We start from the raw sequence: 22392 nt of genomic DNA, 5'->3' as shown, positions 1-22392 counted from the left end.
ATGGGGAATCATCCACAAAGTCTGTAGCAACTTTGTTCGACGACAGTGACGTGGAGTTATATCTACTTGTTGGCGTGCAGAAACCTACATATGAAGATGTGCCCTGCATTTTCTATCGTGGCAACTTTTCAGCGGATACACACGGGGAACTCTAGGTTCTGTGCATAAAGTGTCACATGTGGGCACATAATGAATGCGCAGGTGCTGAACACGACGAGTGTGTGTGTGACTATTGTCTCTAAGTGTATAGACTTACATTTGGTAGTATTCTGATCTTTTGTACCACTTTTTTTTCATATTAGTATGTTTTTGTACTGGTAGCCCATATTTGCACCACCATTTCTTGAACCGTGATTTCGTAGAGTGTTAGAAAAATATAAATGTACAATACTAGTGATTTGTTATTTTCAATTTTCTTAATATCTTGGGTAGGAAATGTCGCATAGTCTTTATTGCAGTAATTAAATTTGCTTGACTGTCATGTGTCTACGAGTTATTTGCAGTCTAAAAGTGGTAGCCCATATTTGCACCTTTTCCTCTATTATTATTATTATTAAGTAATATTTCTTGAGAGCATTTCCAACACAAGGAATGTTTTCTGTTCTTTCTTATTTGTTTCTATTGACTTACGAATTCTTGAACACAATATGGTTATGTGTACAACGTAGCCCTACCAGCTGAACCTAGGCTAATGCGTGTACCTCTGCTGCACGTGGATCAGTCTTCGATTGCCGGTGGAAGAGCATTATAATTATAATACATTACGGCGCGCGGCGGTTCAGATTCCACTTTGAATTGTAGGTTCACGTCTCATATTGCCTTGTACTGAACAGAGACGCAGCACTTCAACAAATAAATGACAAAAACTTTGGATTAGTTTGCTCAGGATCGAGGACATGACACGAGATCTACAGCCAGTGAGGTAACTAGAGGGGGGGGAGAGAAGTGGCATATACCCCGGGCGACGGATTGAGAGGGTGCAAAATGGGCAAATATTTGGGGGAGCGTTTTGGTTTGGTTGGTAAGGGGGGAGCTAAGGCGAGTTCTTGCCCTGGGCGACAATTAGCGTAGTTGCGTCGCTGTCTACAGCTCAACATTGGGTTCTGAACCGCATAAGAATCAAACCCGTGTCTCCTGTATGAAAGACAGGTAAGCTATCCGTATAGCCACGGTAAAATTTGTTGATTTGTAATTTAAAACCACTAAGAATCTTAGAAAATGAACCAAATATATTAATCTACTTTGCGCGATAGCTTTCCGTCGATTAAAACAGACACATGTAGAAAGTTAATCTAAGGGTCTTGAGTTGACGCGATAGAGAAAGCAAACAATATACACTTTACCATTGAAACGTACTTTTCACGTAACTCTTTCTTCTTAAAGTTGAAAAAGCAAGAACTTTCTTTTAGCTACATCTAAAGTAACTATCCACTACATCAGTTTGTAACGGACCAAAATTTTAGATTTTGTTAGTTACAGACGTTTTTAATACCTTAAGAAATAACATAGTTTTCATCTCCTAAAATAGTTAGTTCTATGACAAAAAAAGAATTTGTAGAATTATTTATATGTGTCAAGATGTTTTATATGCAGAAAGGCTATAAATATATAAATTCGGATTATTTTTAACATTTAAAAATTTTATACTTATTATTAAATCTATTTCCTTATTACTTATGAATATTTCCATGTATTTGAATATTGTCATATGGTATAATTTAATGTTTTCGTTTAATGATTGTAAACCTATGTATAATGTTATGACTGTGACTATGTTCTAACTTGTTCGAAGAAAAGAAGGAAAGAGATATACTGTGGTTGATTAGAAGAAGTAAAATTATAATGGATCTAGTTTTGTTAACGACTGGATATAGTTAAAATAATGTTATTGTGACATGGAGATAATAATAAATATGTGTGAGTAAACAAGTTACGGGTCCCCTCAACTTATTCTTCTTTACCTCACCTTAAAATGGATCATCTTATTATTTTGGTATATCTATATACAGGCGTAATAAAATGCAAGTAATGAAATTAAGTTTTGACGTTGGAGCTGTTGTTCTTTTGATTTATAGAATCCTGAAGTAGTGTAGATATGTGTATATATTTCCTAACGTGTACTGGATGGCTAAAGGAGATATATGAGAGTCGACTAGTGATATATTACAGGTGGATTCCACGTATAAATAATAATTCAAGTTCTAGCGGATGTTATGCCGAACTGAATAAAATAATGATTGGTGTTGAATCCGATGTACTTAATGAATCACGCTGTTGACCTTATTTTGATGTTCGCCCTTGTACATGTAGAGGTTCTATTATGTGACTGCACACTTCCTGGTCTGCTTACTTTATGCTGACGTCGAATAATCCTGCTATGCTTAAAGACAACGCCTGGTAATACAAAATACCATTCATAGTTAGGGATTCCAATCTAAGGCGAATTTGGAGAAGCGGTGTCCTGAACCCTTTATTTGATGTAACAATTCTCTATGTTGTCGAATGAGAAGAGAAGAATGTTAGAAAATGGCGACCCAGCCAGGATCGTCGCTAGAGGGCGCTGAGACACTTCAGTGACATTCTTTGATGTTGGCTATCCGTTGTTGATTGGTAATTTTTACTAAATGGAATTTTGAAGATCTTTAGCAAAATGGTGAGTGAAAAGTCGTTGGGGGACCTGACTTATAAAAGAATGACGCGTTCAAAAGTTAAGCAGACTGTTTCTGGGAATATTGAAACCCAGATCCAATTCGGATGTAATTGTGATCCTCGGAGATCTGCAAATGAACTCACAGTGAAATGTGATAAGTGTAGTAATATTTACCACCTAGACTGTTTAGATTTGGAACCAGAAGAATATGAACAGTTAGCTAAGCATGAATGCCCATGGGTATGTGAGAATTGTCACCTGATAGTACAGTCTGATGAATCAATGTTGCCAGTACAGATCATTGATGGTGAAGGTTCCGGAACTGAAACAGCATTAGCTGGAAGTCCGCAAGTGACGGGTGAATTGCGAGTGCTAATGAAATGGCTGGATGAGAAATTTTCCGAATTCGCTGGCATGAAGACCTTAATGGAGAAGATGAAGAGAGACCAGGAAGAAAGTCGGAGAGAAATTAGGGAATGGAAAGAATCGCAAAGAAATGAAAAAGAGAAACTGGAAGGAAAGATAATTATGAAAAATAGCGATCTCAGGAAGGAAACAGAGGAAGTAATTAACGAATACGAAATTGAGAGACAAAATTTGGACATCAAGGACGGAGGTGAGACTGAAGTGAAATTTGTAGATTGTCATCATGAATGGTTGAATCGGAAAATGAAATGGCGAATTTCAAGAAAAACCACATCTCCAGAAAGAATCACACATGAAAGGAATCGAAAACGGATAAGGTGGAAAAGTGAAAGTGTAAAAGATGTCAAACTCCAATGTAGTTGGAAAAGAAAAAGAAGAAAAGGATACATGACATACATGAGTCAGAAGAGAAAGAAATTCAGAGGAAACAGCCATCGTAAAGGAACAAGAAGAAAATCTCCAGATGTGAGCGTATTCAGAAAGGATTTAACAAAGAACTGGAAGAAGATTGTGCGATTACGGCAATTAAGAAGAACTCCTATCCATAGGAAGATAAAAAGAAGATGCGAAAAACGGAAGAGAAAGAAAAGAATTGGCCGATGGAAGTACCGAATTCAGAAAAATAGAAGATCGCAGGACGGAAGGTTCCATTCCCGAAAGAAGATGAAAATACAAGGAATTATGAGGAAAAGAAAAAGGAGGAAAGAATTTCCTCTCAGAATTGGGACTAAGTATAAAAGGAAGAAGAGAAAGAGGATGAGATGTAGAAATTCTGTAAGTAGTGTTAATATGCTGTATATATTGTTGCAGGATGTATATAGCTGTACAACATTTTGCAGATAGAGTTAAGTGTAAGTTTTTATGATATAATGTGTTATGTTTGTTCGGTATGTTATGTTTATCTTAGTTACCTTTAGGTATGTTATGTTGCTGGCAGTTGATAATATTACAGGGTAGATGTAATCAAAATGTTGAATTCTTTACTTGCAACTATCATTGAAAAATGTAGGTGATAACATTAACCCTTGAGAGCTCGACTGCTGATATTAGGCAACGTTTCTTGTTAGACGCCTGTTATTTGAACACTGTTATCGATCGTATCTGTGTTAATGTAAAAAAAAAATATTATTATCGGAGGTATTAATCGTTCGTCTGAAATCATAATAATCTTTTAATGTCCAATAATGTTATTGGTCTAAAACTATTGTTACTTGCTTTTTTTATTGTTTCGGGATGTTCACTCACAGATGTGAAATCTTACTATTAAGTCTTTAACATTATGAAATTTGAAAACAAATATATAAGTACGCGGGACCATAACTAATTATAAAAATGCTTCGGAATAGTGCGGTTTCGGAAAATCTTAAAGGATAACTGGCGGGTTTGCAAAACTTTAGAAACTTGAAACATTTAATTGCTCTGATGAATACAAAACCAAATTAATGCTTCGTTATCAAGTTAATAATGCTAATTCAAAAAAAATAATTTTTTGTTTAAGTAGGATATGACTGTTGAAGTAGTTAAATGCATAGTTAGATCATATGTGTAATTCGATGTGTTATTGACCAAATTTCCATTTATTTATATTGTACATGCGCTCGAAGTGTTGTAGTACTTGCTTATTTTATTAAGTTAATATTTTGATTTTCAAGGGCTACTGCTAATATTAAAAAAAAATAAATGCCTTAATTTTTTTTCTAACCGAGCCGGCAATCTGTAACGGACCAAATTTTAGATTTGTTTCATTACAGAAAAATAAACTCTGACATCTCTTTAAGTAGCTCCGTCCCGGAGAAGTAAGAAATATGTTGAATTTAGTATTTCATGTCAGAGATTATTTATGCTAAGAAATATCATAAGATAACCTTTTGTTTAATGTAAAATTTTAAATATTCGTATCTTACTATATTTTATCTATATGATTGAACATATGTAATCCACTGAATGTTTACAAAACGTCTTATTAAAATTATATAGTTACTTAGAATGATTTCATATGCACAATATGTTAACTATGTATTGATATCGACAGATTGTAAATCGGAAATCTAATTAGTGTAAAAGAAGAAGAAAAGTTGTTTATTTAAAAAAGTAAAAATAATAGAGGTTGTCTTGTCATGATAAATAGTTAGTTATGAATTAAGTGATACTGTTCTAGTGATTTGTTGATCTTATGACGATACAACTAAGTTGTAAGTTAATTAAAGGCAATTAAACATTTTCAGTGAAATTAAATATTATTATTAAAAGATAAAATATAGCTCGAAGATGAACATAAGGGAAATTATGTTCGAGTAAATTAAGTCCAGGGCCCCCCAACTGCTAAAACCTCACCTAACGATATGCTCTAGTTTTATGCCATCATTGTATTTGTCTGTAATGAATGATTTATCAACAATTCTTTTAACTATTATGTAAGTTACTAGAACGTGAGTATGATGACGTCGAGATTATATTGTATTATACTAAATACCATATATGAGCTAAGTACAGGAATTGTTTATAAATTTGCATCTGCAACTAACAAGGTGGAAGTATAGTTTACATCGTCACGGTGATTTTATGGAAGGAAGCCGCCTTGTTGATTAATAGTTCGAGCGAGAAATATGCCGAACCTTTTATATGTGAATCTGGCGTTTGGAATCCTTTTCATTAATCATGTCTGTGGCCCCAAGTATAAATGTCCCCTGTGTTATCAGTGTTGCCTTTTAGATGCCTTCATACACGTGTGTGTACTTCTCATATGATTGGAGCTATATTACTGTATATCCGTCATCCACAGTTTTGTGTATGCTCACTAATGTGTTGAAGCTATGTTATATTGAACTTACGCAATCTACAGTCTGATTATCCAGGCAATAGAATAGTATTTTACAGGATACCTTATACATTCAGGAAACCACATCAGGAGGATCTGGAAAGCGACATCCTGAACCCCAAAATAAAATAGTCTACAGTTTCCCTCATCGTTTGAAGAAGAGGAAGATGGCGATGTGTGTGAGGCTGTGACAAGTTTTATGTCTGTCTTTTTAGCTATACGTCGTAAAAAATGTTACCAACAGAATCATTGTCATGTATTACGTCCAGTTACTGCAAATGAATATTAAATAAGATAATGTATGAAATGGCTGTCTAGAACAGAGCTTGTGGATAAAGATTTTCTAAATAATGCAATAGAAACATGTTTATTTCGTGGAAACTTGGAGGCATTGCTCCCATTACCGTATATATAAAAAGGAATATTCTGGTTGAGTAAGTCCACTAACCTAACCAGAAAAATCATTTTGGGGAAAAGGTATCGCCTTCTAGATGATGATAGTAGGCCTGAGAAACAGAATACGAGTAATACATCAAAATAATAATGTGGCATAATGTATTAGTAAATACATATGTAAGTGTAAATAATAATTTAATTTTTCAATTGTTATCATAACAAATAGCATATGTATAACTTACATTTTTGATAGTGTCTTTTATGATATATAACATTAATAATTGTAATTAATGCTGAGTATTCTGCACGCAATATTCAAAGTGAAGAAAGAGAAGTATAGAAACGGTTCTTTGCTTAATTTACCGTCATTAGGTAATTTGTTAAACGTATATTTTAAACATATTATAATCGTAGGTATGATTAAAATAATAAATAAATTCGCTTGTATTATGTAGTTAATAATAACTAGTTGTGCATTACATGGACATATTGGGATATCATACTCTCACTGATTCTTCAAGAATATATAAGGTACATAAAAATGACGTAATACTGTGCATTGCTGGTTCCTTCAACGTTTTCCCGCTCAGACTCCAAACGTATCAGCTCTCTTCGCTGGTATAGTGGTTCTCAATTGTACCTTTGTTACAGGGGGTTACGCACTTGTTTCTGAATGAGAAAGCGGCATGTGATTGATTGGATACGAAGAGAAGATGAAGAGAAACTTACGAATTGAGATAGTGGACTGACATCCATGGTTCGTGCAGGAAAAATTTTAAAAGTTAGTACTAATGAGAAAAAAATATCATTTAAACATAAATTTCCGTTGAAACTTCAGCTTTTTTGAAGCTGAAAACATCTTTTATGTAAGAAGTTACGCGGTATTTCTATATACATAGCATTGGCATGTATTGAGTCCAGAAATACCCACAAGAACCTTTTCAATAGCAGGGCGTAAAGACTAACATAGAAGGAAAGTCGAGAATATATTCACCCCGATATACAAACTACTTCATTCAAAACAACTATTTTTGACACACATTGCATTACCCTACTAATAGCAGTAAATCCAGTAAGTACTCTCGTAGGCGAGTATCTAATGTTTTGACATCCATTTCAAGAAACCGAATCCCTTTCAAAAATCCAGAAAGACAATTACCCCTCTTCCCACCCGCTATGGGAGGCCATGATTACCACCGTTAAAATTTAATAGGAAAAATGTTTAAAACACTATACTTAAATTCCTATTTCAAATGCAATAACACGATAGAAATAAAGAAAGAATACATTTCTAAATAATTAATATTTACTACCGTTAAACCAATATCATACCAATAATGCTCTTTCATGGTAAATTTGTAACCTGAATTTCCGATAGGTTTAGTATGAGGCACATGTAAATAAAAATCCGATAATTTTTCTACCTCAGGTTGGCAACACTGATGAAATTAAGCATGTGCAGAAGCGTGCTCTTCTATTCTGTGCTTGCGTTAGATCGTCTGATATAATCGTCTGAGTAAAGTTGCGTACGAGTGAGTAGCAGTAAGATGAATTGGTTGCCGAAATACAAAATCCGCTAAATTTAAAGTGAGATCCGTAATACGATTTCTGTACGCCAAAGGACAGAATCCAGCTGACATTGATGGAGGATTATGGCCATGTACGGTCGACAGTAATGAATGAAATGAATACTAGGCAATGGAGCAGAGAGTTCCGGGATGGTCGTTCGTATGTTCATGAGGATAAGCGTATAGGAAGGCCTAATGTTCAGACGGAAGATCTGATGGAAACCGTTAACAAGAAAGTGCGATCCAATCGTCGAATCACAATAACTGAACTCGTCAAACAATTTTCAGAAGTGTCTCCAAAAACGGGGCATTGAGTTGTGGCTGACAAGGTGGGATATTACAGGCTGTGTGCGAGATGAGTTCTAAAAGTATTGGCAGACGCTCGTCGAGAAGCGCTTATAAAGAGAAGGACACATACACATGATTTTTTAGGCCTGTGAGTGAAGAGTGGGAATGGCCTCCTTTTTCACATAGTGACACGGGATAAAACTTTGATATCGTACGCCATGGGGAGTCGAAACAACAGTAAATGAAATGGAAGCATTCTGATCCTCAAAAACCGAAGAAGTTCAGACAAACACAATCAGCTCAGAAAATCATGGCAAGATTGTTCTAGGACTAAAAGGACATGATTCGTGTAGAATTCTTGAAACCAGGGTGGACAGTTACAGCAGGTGTATTGCCAAACACTGAATAATTGCGGCGTGCCATCCAAACTCGGCAGAGAGGAGTGTTACGCTCTAAAATTCTTTTGATCCATGACAACGTCCGTCCACTGTGCTGGTCGTATTGTAGAGGCAATTCAAAGATTTCGATGAGAACTATAAAACCATTCGCCGTACTGCCACTACCTTCACCCAGCAATTTCTTTCTTTATCTTCACTTGAAAAAGTGGCTTGCAATCCAAGCATTTCAACAACAGTGAAGTGCTCTAGGACACTAGTTCTGGACTGGTTGTACTTTCAGACGGCAGATATTTACACAGAGGTTATATGGAAGCTTGTGGAGCGCTATCAGAAATGTCTGGAGGTTCACGTGACTACGTCGAAAAAAAGTCAAGGTATGCACGTGCATTTCAATCACAAGAAATTTATTCCCCTGTCAGTTTTTTTTTTGTTTTTCTTATAAATATCGGCCCGATGATGACGTACACCTCGTAGAGTATCTGAAACTCTCAATAAAATGTTTCTCAAATGGAGAACGCTATGTGCGTCAATTTTTATGCAAAAGTATAATTTATACTTTAACTGTAGAAAGTTTAAATGAAACTGTGTCTGTTTCTTGTGCACGGCAAATGTTTTCTTGTCTCCCAGTTTGAGTTTAGGCAGCCAATGAAACACATATTAAGATGTATAGTTTTGGGTCACTTTGTAATCACTCAGAAAAAGAAATGCCCGTTGTGGTATGTTGTGTTGCATAATTTGTACATATTGACAATCAGTGAAGTGTTACTACGAAGATAATAAAAATGATCTACCCAGAGTGAGTACAGAACTTATAATTAACGTTTGTTGTAAAGGTACTTTTTAAATTGTAGAATCCACTACAGAAAAACAAGAGTGGTACTTCAATAAGAATATCATGAAAAGTCATAAAAGCGTTTTCGCCCTTTCTACTTCCATCTCAGAAAGGCTAATTTTCTTCATATCTATCTTTGTTACTTTTTTGAATATAAAGAAACAATACAATGCGCAAAAGCAAAGTAATTCAGTAACAGAAAATATTATTTCAGAAAATGATGAAAGCTACTTTTTTTTTCAGCAATGGGGACCTGCATCAGTCATTAGTTTCAATGTCCTACCTTTCTCCTGGCACACCACCGGTGATTCCACCGAGAAATGGCTCTTCTTTAGACATAGTTAATGCTAATATTCAAACAAAAACACGAATGTTGTATTGTTTATACATACATTAATAATTGTCTTTAGACATAGTTGGTCACTGCATTCGTTGAATGTGGTATTGCTCCAAGTACTGATCGAGCAGTTGTGTTCTATGGGGATGAGCATTATCGTCCTGTAGAATGAATCCTTGATCTGTAACACGTGCGAAGGGTACAACGTCATGATCGAGAACTTCATTCTTATAGCGCTAAGCTGTCACTGTGCCATGCGGAAGAACATGCAGATCTATATGTCCTCTAAGCGAGATGTCACCTCATACAATCACCCCTGCACCACCATATCTATCCATTTCAAGAACATTGGATGGATGGCAATGGGTTTCTGTTTCTCGTCAGACCAATCTGAGTCGAGAATCTCTGTTCAGAGAAAATCTAGATTCATCACTAAAGAGAACTGAGTGTCATTGCTCCTGGGTCCAACCCACCGCTCTTGTCCAATTTAATCGCTGTCTGTTGTGACACCGGGTAAAGTGTACACACATCAGTGGTCTTCTGGCATACAACTCACCTTCGTAGAGTCGCCTGCGTACTGTACTCGTTGATAGAGGACGTCCACTGGCAGCAACAGCTTGCAAATGCACTTGAGTTCCTGTTGCAGACCTGTTTCTTCTACTTGTCAAACGGATGTATCTAACATCCCTGGCCGATGTCACATGCGGTCGACTGCCACTGTAACTTCTCAAAGCATTTTGCTTTGTCTGGAACTTGATCTATAACCTGCTAATCCCTGCTCGATCGACATTGAGCAACCGGGCCACGTCGGCCTGACAATGCCTTACTTCCAATGTACCGATGGCACGCAGCATAATTCATCCGACAATTAATGCCTTGACATATTTGCCTCTTTCACTCTACTAGACCTGCCTCTGCACTCTACACACACTGTCATAAAACAATTCTGTGAGCTCATGTAGTCTAGCCTGTACATATTACTTTACGAAACCATATGAGGGCAGCATAATCAGGAGTTCTCCTACACAATCTTTCCCCATCATTCGTCAATGATCGCTGTATTATGACATCCATTTTCTATGCATTTCACCACCCCCACTCGTTATTTCTTCTTTCTTGCACATTTTGTCTTTGTTCTTTAATTTATGACGGCCAGTGTAGTTATAATCTCAATATTCCAATACACACATATATAACATTTTATTACTGCTAACCTTTATATTCGTTTTGCCACAGTTACAGTGTCATCCTCTTTAGGCATAGTTATAATGTCAATATTCCAACACAAAACAATTTTTTTATACACACATTTAAAATGTGGCATGTGCTTTGATTTATACTTTTTTAAAATATATATATAATATTGTCTTAATAATACACAATAAAATTCACGGAAGGATGGAGAAGGGGTTGGGAAGCATCTTGGGTTCTATTTTATATATAGATACATTAATATTTTATAACCTTATGATTAATACTCAAAATTCAAATTTAGTTAGAAAAATATGCTTTTAATATGTACGACTGATTTGAAATTAGAAATGATCCCTCTACAACATTGAAGGTTTCTAACAGTTGTAACAAAGAAAGTCTTAATAACAACTAATATGCTCACTTATTTGTAAATTAATGAATTTGTTCTATTGATATTTGTAATGTAGGAAATATGTGATAGACACTTTCCGCAATAGTTTCCGTCTACACAACGCATAATTTCCACAGCATTACAGTTATAGTGACTTTACATTTTTTGCGTTGCACTGCTATACGAAAAATTGTGCGAAGATTGATTTGAATGACGCTCCCAGTCATCCGTATTGCTGTAACACATGCAAGTTTGTATTACATAACTTGGATTGCCAAGTTAAAAGTTTTTTTTTTCCAAATCTGATTGTTCATCCGTCTAACGAAAAATAATTCGGTCAATGGTTAGTATTAATGATTACATAACTAGCTCACGGTTTCTGGAATTTAAAAGGATACTTTGAATCCGTGGTGAGGGATATGTCACTGGATATCCCTCTTAAAATTATTATAACTACTTTTAATAACTTAAGTACAATATTATAATTATCAATTTAATCATTATCTCTTACTATAATGTAAATACTAATTCAAATTAATACGAACGAATGTGATAACAAGTAAAATGATTTATACGTTTTTAATTAGATTAAAGTAAATTTTAATATATGTATAATGGTATTTTAGTGGAATTTAAGTTATGATCTGGTGATAAATCGTATTTAACTGTTTCTAACAGTGTCCGTATTATATTTGTACATATAACATGTATTTATTAAGCAAAATACTACAGATAATTGAAGCGCTTGGATGATAAAGGTGGCATGTATCAAATTGAATATGATGGGAAAATTGACTTTCACAATTTTGCCCGTTAACATATCACCTTCGTCGTTTCTAAATATCTGCACTAGGAAGAGGACTCACCAAATAATGTTAGATAACATGAGTAGCATATAACACGTGCATGAACAGCCAGAATGCAACATTTCGAAAAATGTAACATAACACCTTTATCCTCTTCAAGCGCTTCAATTTACTTTCTTAACTGTGTTCATATGGATAACATAGTAATAAGAGGAACACATCGAGATTGTAATTCAAATGCAACATATTTTCATTAAATAGGACCATTTTTTTATTTGTTTGCTTCTATATCTGTTTATTTATTGGAATTAAGTATCCTTCCCAGCACCGAGGAGATACGAGACGTTGATCTACAATGTAATTTGTAATCCGAATCGTAGTAATGAGTTCTAACTTTATTAACTTCACAAAGGGAATTTAACTCATATCGTTCCTAAATTAGTAGAAATGTTGCTATTGTTACATGTATTTCAAACAAAGTACATAATAATTTACAGTATAGATGAGACGAACCCCAGTTTATGTTTCACAATAGAGATTGTTACCTGAAATCTGTTCCGACGAAAGTGTTGCATGATTTTGTGATTTTCTAAGCTGAAAAACACAAGATCCTAGCAGAAATATATAACAATTGGTAAGAGTCGTGCTTGAAGATATGAATTATATAAGATCATTCTTTCGACGTACAACTGTAGCTTATAAAGTGTTTATTTTAGTCAGTACGTATTTATTTTACATTTTAAAGAAAGATTTCCTCGCTCAGTAATTTTCAGTATTAAATACCTTGATATTTTCTGGTTTGCAGTCATTGATGGCTATCAACGAACATTACTTTCAACTTTCCTGAACAAGCATCTAGAAAAAGAAGGAAAACAGAAATGAAATGAAAGATTTTCTATGTATTTTCCAGACAGGAAACTACTCATGTAGTTAGCTCAAAGAAAATTTCATTTCGTTCAATCTATAACCATTCAGGCTTAAGAGGTCTACACACAGAGAACGTTTCTTTATATTGTATAATTTCAAAAGTTTGTTAATTACTCCAGAAGAAACTCTTGCCTGAAGAAAGAGAAATTGTCTCTTTGAAATGTTTCCGGTAGACAGACATCAATATTTAGATTTCAGAAAAAAAAGAAACTAAAAGCAATAAATTAGACTTCCGTAAAACAAAACTTTTTTAGCGTATTAAAAATGTAAATTTTGTATCATAGCATGAATTATTTTAGAGTTTAGCTTATGAAAATTTGTCAGATTATTTAAAAAAATGTTTATCAACCTTAGAAAATAAGAGGCTTTTCTTGTATGGTATACACTTTTGTAAATAAAATATGTATTTATAATTTTAGTATCATTCGGTATGGTGCTCTGTCGCATAATATTCTCCTTTATTTATTTATTTATTTATTACAAGAGCATGGCTGGCCTTACAACGAGATACTTTGTATCGGTCGATAATTACCTGTATCTTGGGCAGAAAGTGCTTCTACACAAGCACTATACCTGATATAATGTTACTTAAAAATAACAAAAGAAGAATGTTTTTAAGATATAAGAAATATACATTATTATTGTATAGTTGGTTGCTATGTAGTTGTTTATAGATACTCAGTTAACATGTTTGATTGCAAGTCGGTTTGTGTGAATATACATTAAAAGGGAATTAAAGAATAAATTATTTAATATTCATCATGGACTTGTAATTTCAGTAGAAAAGTTGAGCATACTAGTGAATATAACTTCAGAAGATATTTTAAGGTGAAAACGATTATCGCCACTGAAGATATAACTGAACCAGGGTTAACGACTACCTTTGGTGAGTCGTTGTAAAATTTTTGGTTTACCTCACCCGGGATTCTTGTAAATTCATATCCCGAAGTCTAAAGTAAGGGTGAATTTACCTCAGTAAGAAGGTTCATGAATACGAACTCAAATATTCTCAGAAGTGGCAGAGTAATCACAAGAAAAATTATGATCGGTGAGATAGTAGAAAATGAAACTGTTGACAGTGTTAACAACGAGCAAAATATAGCTCCCATTACACCCGAAATGTTGACATTAGAAGACAAAATTTTAATGGCATTACAGCGACAAGAACAACGACTAGAACAAAATTTAACTCAGATGTCTAACGAATTAAAACAAACGGTCCAGCAAAAATCCGAAGAATCAAGTAGACAATATGAAGAATTAAGTAGACGATTGGAGCACATAGATCAAAAGTCAGAAGAATTGAGTAGAAGATTAGAGCATATAGATCAAAAGTCAGAAGAATTGAGTAGAGGATTAGAGCAAATAGATCAAAAATCAGAAGAGACGAAACAATCTGTTATCCAGGCGGTGAGAGACATCACATTACAGTTTGATGAAAAGCTAAAAAGATTATCTGAAGATTGCCAGGATAATTACAACCATGTAATCCAAGAAGTCAATTGTGTAAAAAAGGATTTGGAAGTAATAGAATCTTCTGTTCGTCAGCAAAAGATTCAGGTCACAGATAATTCTAACCAAATACGTGCAAATACTCAATTGATATCTATCTTACAAGAGGAAATTAGGACGTTACAGACTAAGGACAACGCATATCACAACAACATGGTTAAGGATCGTTTGGAGTTCCCTTGTTCACAAGAGATGACCTCGCATTCACCCGCAGTAGATCAACGTGGACCTTACGTTATCTCTTCTTCAAGTAATCCATCCGATGAGGACATTATTTTGGAAAGAATTCATCCAAGGAATACAGATGGGCGGAAAAGAGATGGTGGAACCACGCATAACGCAGTAGGTAGAAATTATCACTCAACACGTACACGAAATGGTGAAAGGAATGTAAAGTTAAGTGTAAAGATGAGCGAAATACGTGCTATGAGTAAGTTTAGTGGTAAATGTAATGAAAATGCTACTTCTTTCCTAGAAAAATTTCAGGATGAGTGCAGTATAATGTGTATAGATAAATCTCAATATATGAAACTAATCCCTCATTTATTACTCCCACCATGTTCTTTATGGTTTAAAGCAGTACGGGATCATGTCAATACATATGAGGAATTCAAAGCCGCGCTGATTGCAAATTACGAAAACGATTTTTTACTTGCAAACAGAGATGCCACGATTAGAAATCAACCTTTTAATCCTCGCTTACACAAATCTGTTGTTGATTTTGTTGTAAATACGTATAACGAATTAAAAGTCGTAAATCCACTGCAATCGGAATCTAGAGTGATTGCATCTATTCGAAATCTACTACCGTTTAAATTACAACAAATCCTGTTTTCTACGCAGTGCATGAGTTTTAATCACTTATTAATGCTTGTCCAATGTTATGAAACTCAATACCAGACACTGAATCATCAAGCGGGAGTAGGTAAAATTAAAAACAATTCAGATCACCTTGTACCTGTTCGGAATCTAAATATCCGTAATGTAAACGATACGGAACACAACCTAAATCGAGTAAATTTAAACAATCAGAACGATCAAAATAGACAAAGATATGTTGGGAATCCACCTAACCTAATCAACCGTGACAATCCTTATGTCAGACCATATAATCAAAGTAGATTCAAAAATAGACGAAATACATGGCGAAATTCCAGAAATACAGTAAACTACATGGATAGACATAATCGTAATTCAAGAGTTGGCACTTCATATCAAAATCAAAACAATGACGCAATTCATGTACAAAATAATGCGGAACATAATCACGATTGTGCAGTACAATGTACTTTATTAGAATCATATGCAGGTAAGAATTTAAACTGACTGCAGTTGATGTAGTAAGGGTTAAGCCCATATCAGTTATAGATTCTTATGAACATTTATCTTCAAATTTATGTGTTAATATTAATAATGAAAACAACCCTTATGACTTTTAGATACTTTATCACGTTTGTTTCCACAAATGATAATTTCCAAATGATTTTAATTCTTTCTTGTTAATGTGAAGAATTATAATTCGATTCATAATTGAGGGGCTTAGTGGAAAAGGGGCGTATCCCACATTTGAATGTTTTCGAGAAACAGAAGGTTTTGCGTTGCAAATGTCAAAAGTTTTACTATGGAAGAAAGGTATATAAATATAACAATACATATTAGAAGAAGGTCTGATATGTTTCAGAAAAAATCACCATGCATCTTACTTCTTATCTTAAGAAATAAACATAAGATATGCACATGATCATGGTTGCCAAACCAATACGAGCTTTCTATATTAATGAATCAAAATGAAAGTTCCAATACGCGAATATTGATGTAACATACAGAATAACACAAAGTAGACCATGTTCGTCTCTGTCAATAATATTCACATACTCCACTCAGTGAAAAAAAATCACACATATTAGCGTCGCCACTCAAATAACATGGTTTCGAGAACAAAAATATTTCCTTCGTACGGCAGCACTCTAATATGCTAGAGCCGTACACACTGTAAACACAACATTGCAGACGAGTGTAATATACATTATATTGCACAATAAACCATTACCCAGGGCACAGTACTTGCGTCTCTGAAGAGATACTTCACTTCATACAATCACTCGATATCGCTACTGTCAATATCGTCTACCCCTGCGTGGTTCGCGTTGTCATTGTTCCATTTTAGAGATCTATAATATTCGTGGTGGATGGGTGGAATGTAGTTTAACATGCTCATTAGATTATCATACTTATGTTTCTGAATAGGTCTTCCTTCCGGATACTTGGATACCAAAACCATATCTTGCAGAGAGCACGGTTGTCCTCTTTCTCGCTGCAAACTTAGAGTAGTATATGGCTCACATGTCGAGTATGTATATTTTACCTGGACTAGTTGGCTACCTTTCAGAAATTTCATGTTAGTCGCTGCTCTCATATTAAAGACTTTTCTATCTTCTGTTTTCTTGCGAAATGTCAGAACAGATCGCAACGCTGATACAACCTTCATGTCTTCAGTTGTCATTTCGATGACTTGAAATTGTTTCTTTTTGCGTACTGTCTTTATCAGAGTGGCTCATTGAGGGGGTGTACATAGATTGTGTTTTCCTCTTCGCTCTCTCAATAATGCCGAAATCATCATCGCAGGGGAGAAATGTGTGGCCAGGAATCAAAAATCTATGTTCTATTCTCTGGAGGTCGGTGACGTCTAACAAATACAGGCAGAGTCCCATAATGACATAATTTTTATTTTGCCCGACGCACGAATCACAACACACTATTAAATTACGTCTTTTGCGAATATCCTCTGGTAGGTGCATCATCACTCGAAGAATACAGCTTTCAACTTCATCACTACCACGAGAAGCGACAGATTCTGGCCAGACACATGTAACTGCAGAATCATCATGACAGAAATGGAATCCAAAACAATATGTCCACAACTGCCGCAAATAGAAAACAGTTTCCGTGCTTATCATGGGTGTTGGAAGTGCTTGTTCCAGATCCACAGCAACAACTATATTGCTGCTGTTAATGTATTTGCATTCCTGTTTTGCATTTCTCAAAGATTGGTAGGCTGCTTCGGCTTTACGAGTGTATATGATATTCAGATGGTCTAGATTCTACGTGCAGCTTCGAATCACAAGTTTTACATGTGTCGGTGCTTGCCATTTTAAATGCGATGTTAAATTCATTATTAAATATATACCGATATGTATGTAATTTCACTGGACCGATTTCTCTTTCTTCACATTGTTCTACATACAAATCGTACATTTGTTGCACACAATTCACCGAAAATATATATGAATGTTCAGGGTTTGCAGTTCTGCTGTAGTGAGAACGGTATCTTGGAAACGAACTAATATGATTCCTGGCAATATCTAGTTTTTCTTCCGAAATAGCATGGGGGCGGTTGTGATGTTTACGTTCCTCTTTGGGAGAATGCAACGGTTTGGCAGGTATATCATTCGTATGTGTTCTTGATTCACCACGCAGTCTACGTTCAGTGATACCATGGGCATTGCAGAATGCTTGCTTGCATACATTAACTTCCATTCCTGATGATGAACGACGAACATAATGAAACATATTGGCGCGCCTGTAGATATTTACATTTTTCCTGTCTTTAATGTACACACGTTCACATTCTGACCTCCTGATAAGCCCAAATAGATAGTCATTTTGCGCGTTGAAATCTTGCATGTTGTAAAACGTAATGAAACTATTATCTTTGGTTTCAGAATCGATATCCTTCATATATCTACACCACTCAGTTTTACACCTCACATCACTTCACATTTTATCCGGTACTTCTTTACCTGTGCGTCCAACGTACCTCTTTCCTGCGTATCTCTTACGCTTACGTTCATTATCCTTCCATTTGCCTTCGTTTCGTTGTCTCTTTCGTGGTTTAACAGGCGAATTTCCCAGACTGGAATTAATTTCAACGTCTTACACAGCAGCCATTATTACTTTCAACAGCAACTTGATCAGCGGTCACACTTGGCTGATTTATAGACTCACAACCAATGACAGATAGTGTTATATTACCACAAACTCACAATATAGCTGGAAGCGGGATACGTCATTTTTCCATTCAAGAGTTGCAGCTGAAAGGGGATACGTCATTTTTCCACTAACATTTTTGACAGAAATATTTCCTCATTTTCGTCCTACGCTTATGGGATTCACAGTATATGGTGCCGAGTCATAACACTTCTTCACAATATACCGGAAAGTTCCATGTATCCAAATATGTAAAAATCTCGATTTTCCAAATTTTGTGGGATACGCCCCTTTTCCACTAAGCCCCTCAATTGATTAAAAGCAAAGGTTATTTATATTATATTGATTTGTGTTGAAACTTAATTATCAAGGATTATGTTAAGTATAAGGTTCATTCTATTAAGCTAGTTATTCGACGACTGTATTCATGCACCACCTTATATGTTACTCGAATAAGATTCTTCTGTATTCTGACGCCTCATTGATACGATGTATACATTAAAAATATCATCTAACGTAGCTGTTATATAATGCGCCCTGGAAAAATCAAACATTGTTAACATCACCGTTTTTAATGAAGATTGAAACTGTTGATCATTGTGATTTATGTTTTAAAATGTAATTACCTCCTACGTTTTTGACTTCGCACCCTTCGTTGATTATATTAGTAAGCGACGACGTTTTTATAACAAAAGATAAATATTAAAGGAATAAAAGACTTATTATAAATGTATTTATATGAAGGAAACTTAATGAAGTTATATACGAGGGGCGATCAAAATGTAAAGGACACAATTAATAGAATACCATTATTATAAACGGACCAGTGGTTCTTAAATATAAAAATCAAGCTACCTTGTAACTTTTATATTCAATCCCATCATCGGGCGACATTTTATACAACGAGATACTTTGTATCGGTCGATAATTACCTGTATCTTGGGCAGAAAGTGCTTCTACACAAGCACTATACCTGATATAATGTTACTTAAAAATAACAAAAGAAGAATGTTTTTAAGATATAAGAAATATACATTATTATTGTATAGTTGGTTGCTATGTAGTTGTTTATAGATACTCAGTTAACATGTTTCATTGCAAGTCGGTTTGTGTGAATATACATTAAAAGGGAATTAAAGAATAAATTATTTAATATTCATCATGGACTTGTAATTTCAGTAGAAAAGTTGAGCATACTAGTGAATATAACTTCAGAAGATATTTTAAGGTGAAAACGATTATCGCCACTGAAGATATAACTGAACCAGGGTTAACGACTACCTTTGGTGAGTCGTTGTAGCCTGTAATTGGCAATAGGTATATCATTTTTCTCAACCGGCAATGTAGGTAAATTGGAATTCTTTATTTTATAGAAAACGTCAGACTAAATACTTATAGCTAATAGTATGTGCGGTCACTTCAGTCTAAACTTTAACTGCAATTAAGTACATAAAATATTCGTACAAACCTGAATAGACCTGATATTATTCAAGGAAATTATTTCCTATATTGAACATAGGTTAAACTGAACAAAACTTTTAAAAAGGAGGAATTCATTTGTATATTGAAGAGGGTAGGAACATTTTAATTGATTAGCTGCTTGCATGTAAGTTACTTGTAAAAAAATCACTAATTACTATGGAATGTTCTTAGTATCCTATATTTGTTTTTATATGTTTTAATATTTTCATTTATTAATCACACCCAATCATGGACGTGTGGAATTTCCCGCATAACCATTTTTCTTGTATACATTTATTCATAACCTAGGCTTGCATCAAAATAATCTTTGTTTTCATCTCGATGTGATATCTTACATTCTGACGTTTCCTTCCTCTAATCATCATTTCTTGCGAGAATCTATGTCCACCAGAACATCAGTTTTTAGACTTAAGTATGCAGATGTCTGGCAGTTTAAAAATTAATGATCATACTCTAGACGTGTAATATTCATTCATATGTCGAAAATCCCTGTAGAATAGCATTATTATTATGCACGATCTTTACTTTCAGTGCTTTTGAATGGCAGTGATTTGAATTATGCTGCTTCCTTGTTCACTTAATTATTATTCCCATTGTTGATGAAGTTGTACCACGCAGACTTATGCGTTCCTCCCAGTTTCCCTTTGGTTAAAAAAAGTTTCAGGTCAAATACATAAAATGTAAAAATAAAGATTTGATTGTTCAGAAAGCAATCTTTCGTTAAACACACGTATTAAATTAGTCTTTTGATATCAGATGCTACTTTAAATATAAACATCTCGGGCAATAAAATATGAAGTGCGTACTTTAATTTTCAATAACCCGTTACATCACCCTGGCGTGGACTACAGCGTTGATTTTCTGTGACATGCAGTCAGTGTGGAAGATGATGACATTCAAATCTAATTTAGCTCATTTCTTGAGAAACTTGTTCCGCAGAGCGGCCAACGTCAGGGGATGTTGGTATCTCCTCTTCACGGCCCATTCCAACATGTTCCAAGTTTTCTCGATAACTTTGAGATCAGTCAAAGTCGCTGGCCAGATGAGATATGGGATTTCCATCTCACATCCAGCAAACAATTCTCTCACAATCCTGTCTCGGTGAACACTATAGTTGTGGTCTTGATATTGGGACTCTGGGATATGACTATTTTGTAGAAACTGGAAAAATAGCAACGCCTCATTATCCAGAATACGCACGTAATACTCAGTCTTCAGGCGGTTGGGCACCTCTATCAAGGGACCCACATCAGCATTCTAAGTACACCCCACAACATGACACTACCACCCCTTCTGTACAACCCTTTACACACACTCAGCTTTGTAGCTTTCTCCGGTCCACCTGATCACCTTGGAACGGCCATTATTGGAATAGAGGCAAAACCAAGATTATTCTGACGGATGTGTTGCTATTCGTCTATTTAATAAAATAACGTCTATGCGTGTGTGTGTGTGTGTGTGTGTCATCATATTTTCACGTAGACCTCAAGATACATAGCCATTTTAGGCTATCAAATTTTGTACACAAAATTATGTACACCAGATCTAATCCCTTACGAAGAACGTGTATTTTTTAATTGTTGACTAGGAGGTTCAGGATGCTCAAAAATATTTCACATGTATCCAAATTAGACAACCCGCATACTCCACTGTCTTGCAGGTTGTATGCTGTTGGCCCCGGCAAAAAAACGGGCTCTTTTGTTCATATTCTATACATCACTGTATTTCTTTATGGAAAAATTTTGTTACGAAAAGTCTTCCACCATTGTCCGTCAATAGCATTCATACTGCCTTTCATCGGATATTGTGTCATAAAATAATCTTTTCTCTACAGTATATAACTTATTTGAATTTTCCTTGGAACTATGTCTTTCTTTTCACTTCAAAGGTGTCAACGATAGATAAATGTTTTTGGTAATGTCTGGCTTGTAAGTGATGCATTTGCAACCTTTTCTTAAGTTATTACAATAAATAATCGATATTGCCAGGGAGAAGGCTAATTGGGATGTGCATCAAATGGCTTCCTGGCTTCCAAAATGGGGTTTCCTATTATGAATGTATTAAACTTTCTTTTAGTGAGTCATACCTTCTACAACAACTTGCTTGCTACACTGCTGTCATCATTTCAATCCCTCAGATCACTGTACGTTATAGTTTAAACTCGTGATTTATTCAAGGTTCTTATTGTTTACATTTAACTTTTTCTTTTTAATTTGCCTAAGTAACTTGCGTTTAAAATAAATATTAATGTTGAAATCTAAATGTGGTTACGGCCTGTTAATGGTAATTTGCTTAATGCCAGTTGATTATAAAGTTTATTAAATATTACGCTGTTCTAAATATAAATGGTAACACTTTTTTGTCATTTATGATTCTTTTA

Source organism: Thermobia domestica, chromosome 10, assembly GCF_964235325.1.
Source record: "Thermobia domestica chromosome 10, izTheDome1.hap1.1, whole genome shotgun sequence".
Classification (NCBI taxonomy): Eukaryota; Metazoa; Arthropoda; class Insecta; order Zygentoma; family Lepismatidae; genus Thermobia; species Thermobia domestica.
The sequence above is the reverse complement of the archived record's forward strand: the minus strand, read 5'-3'. Positions refer to the sequence as shown.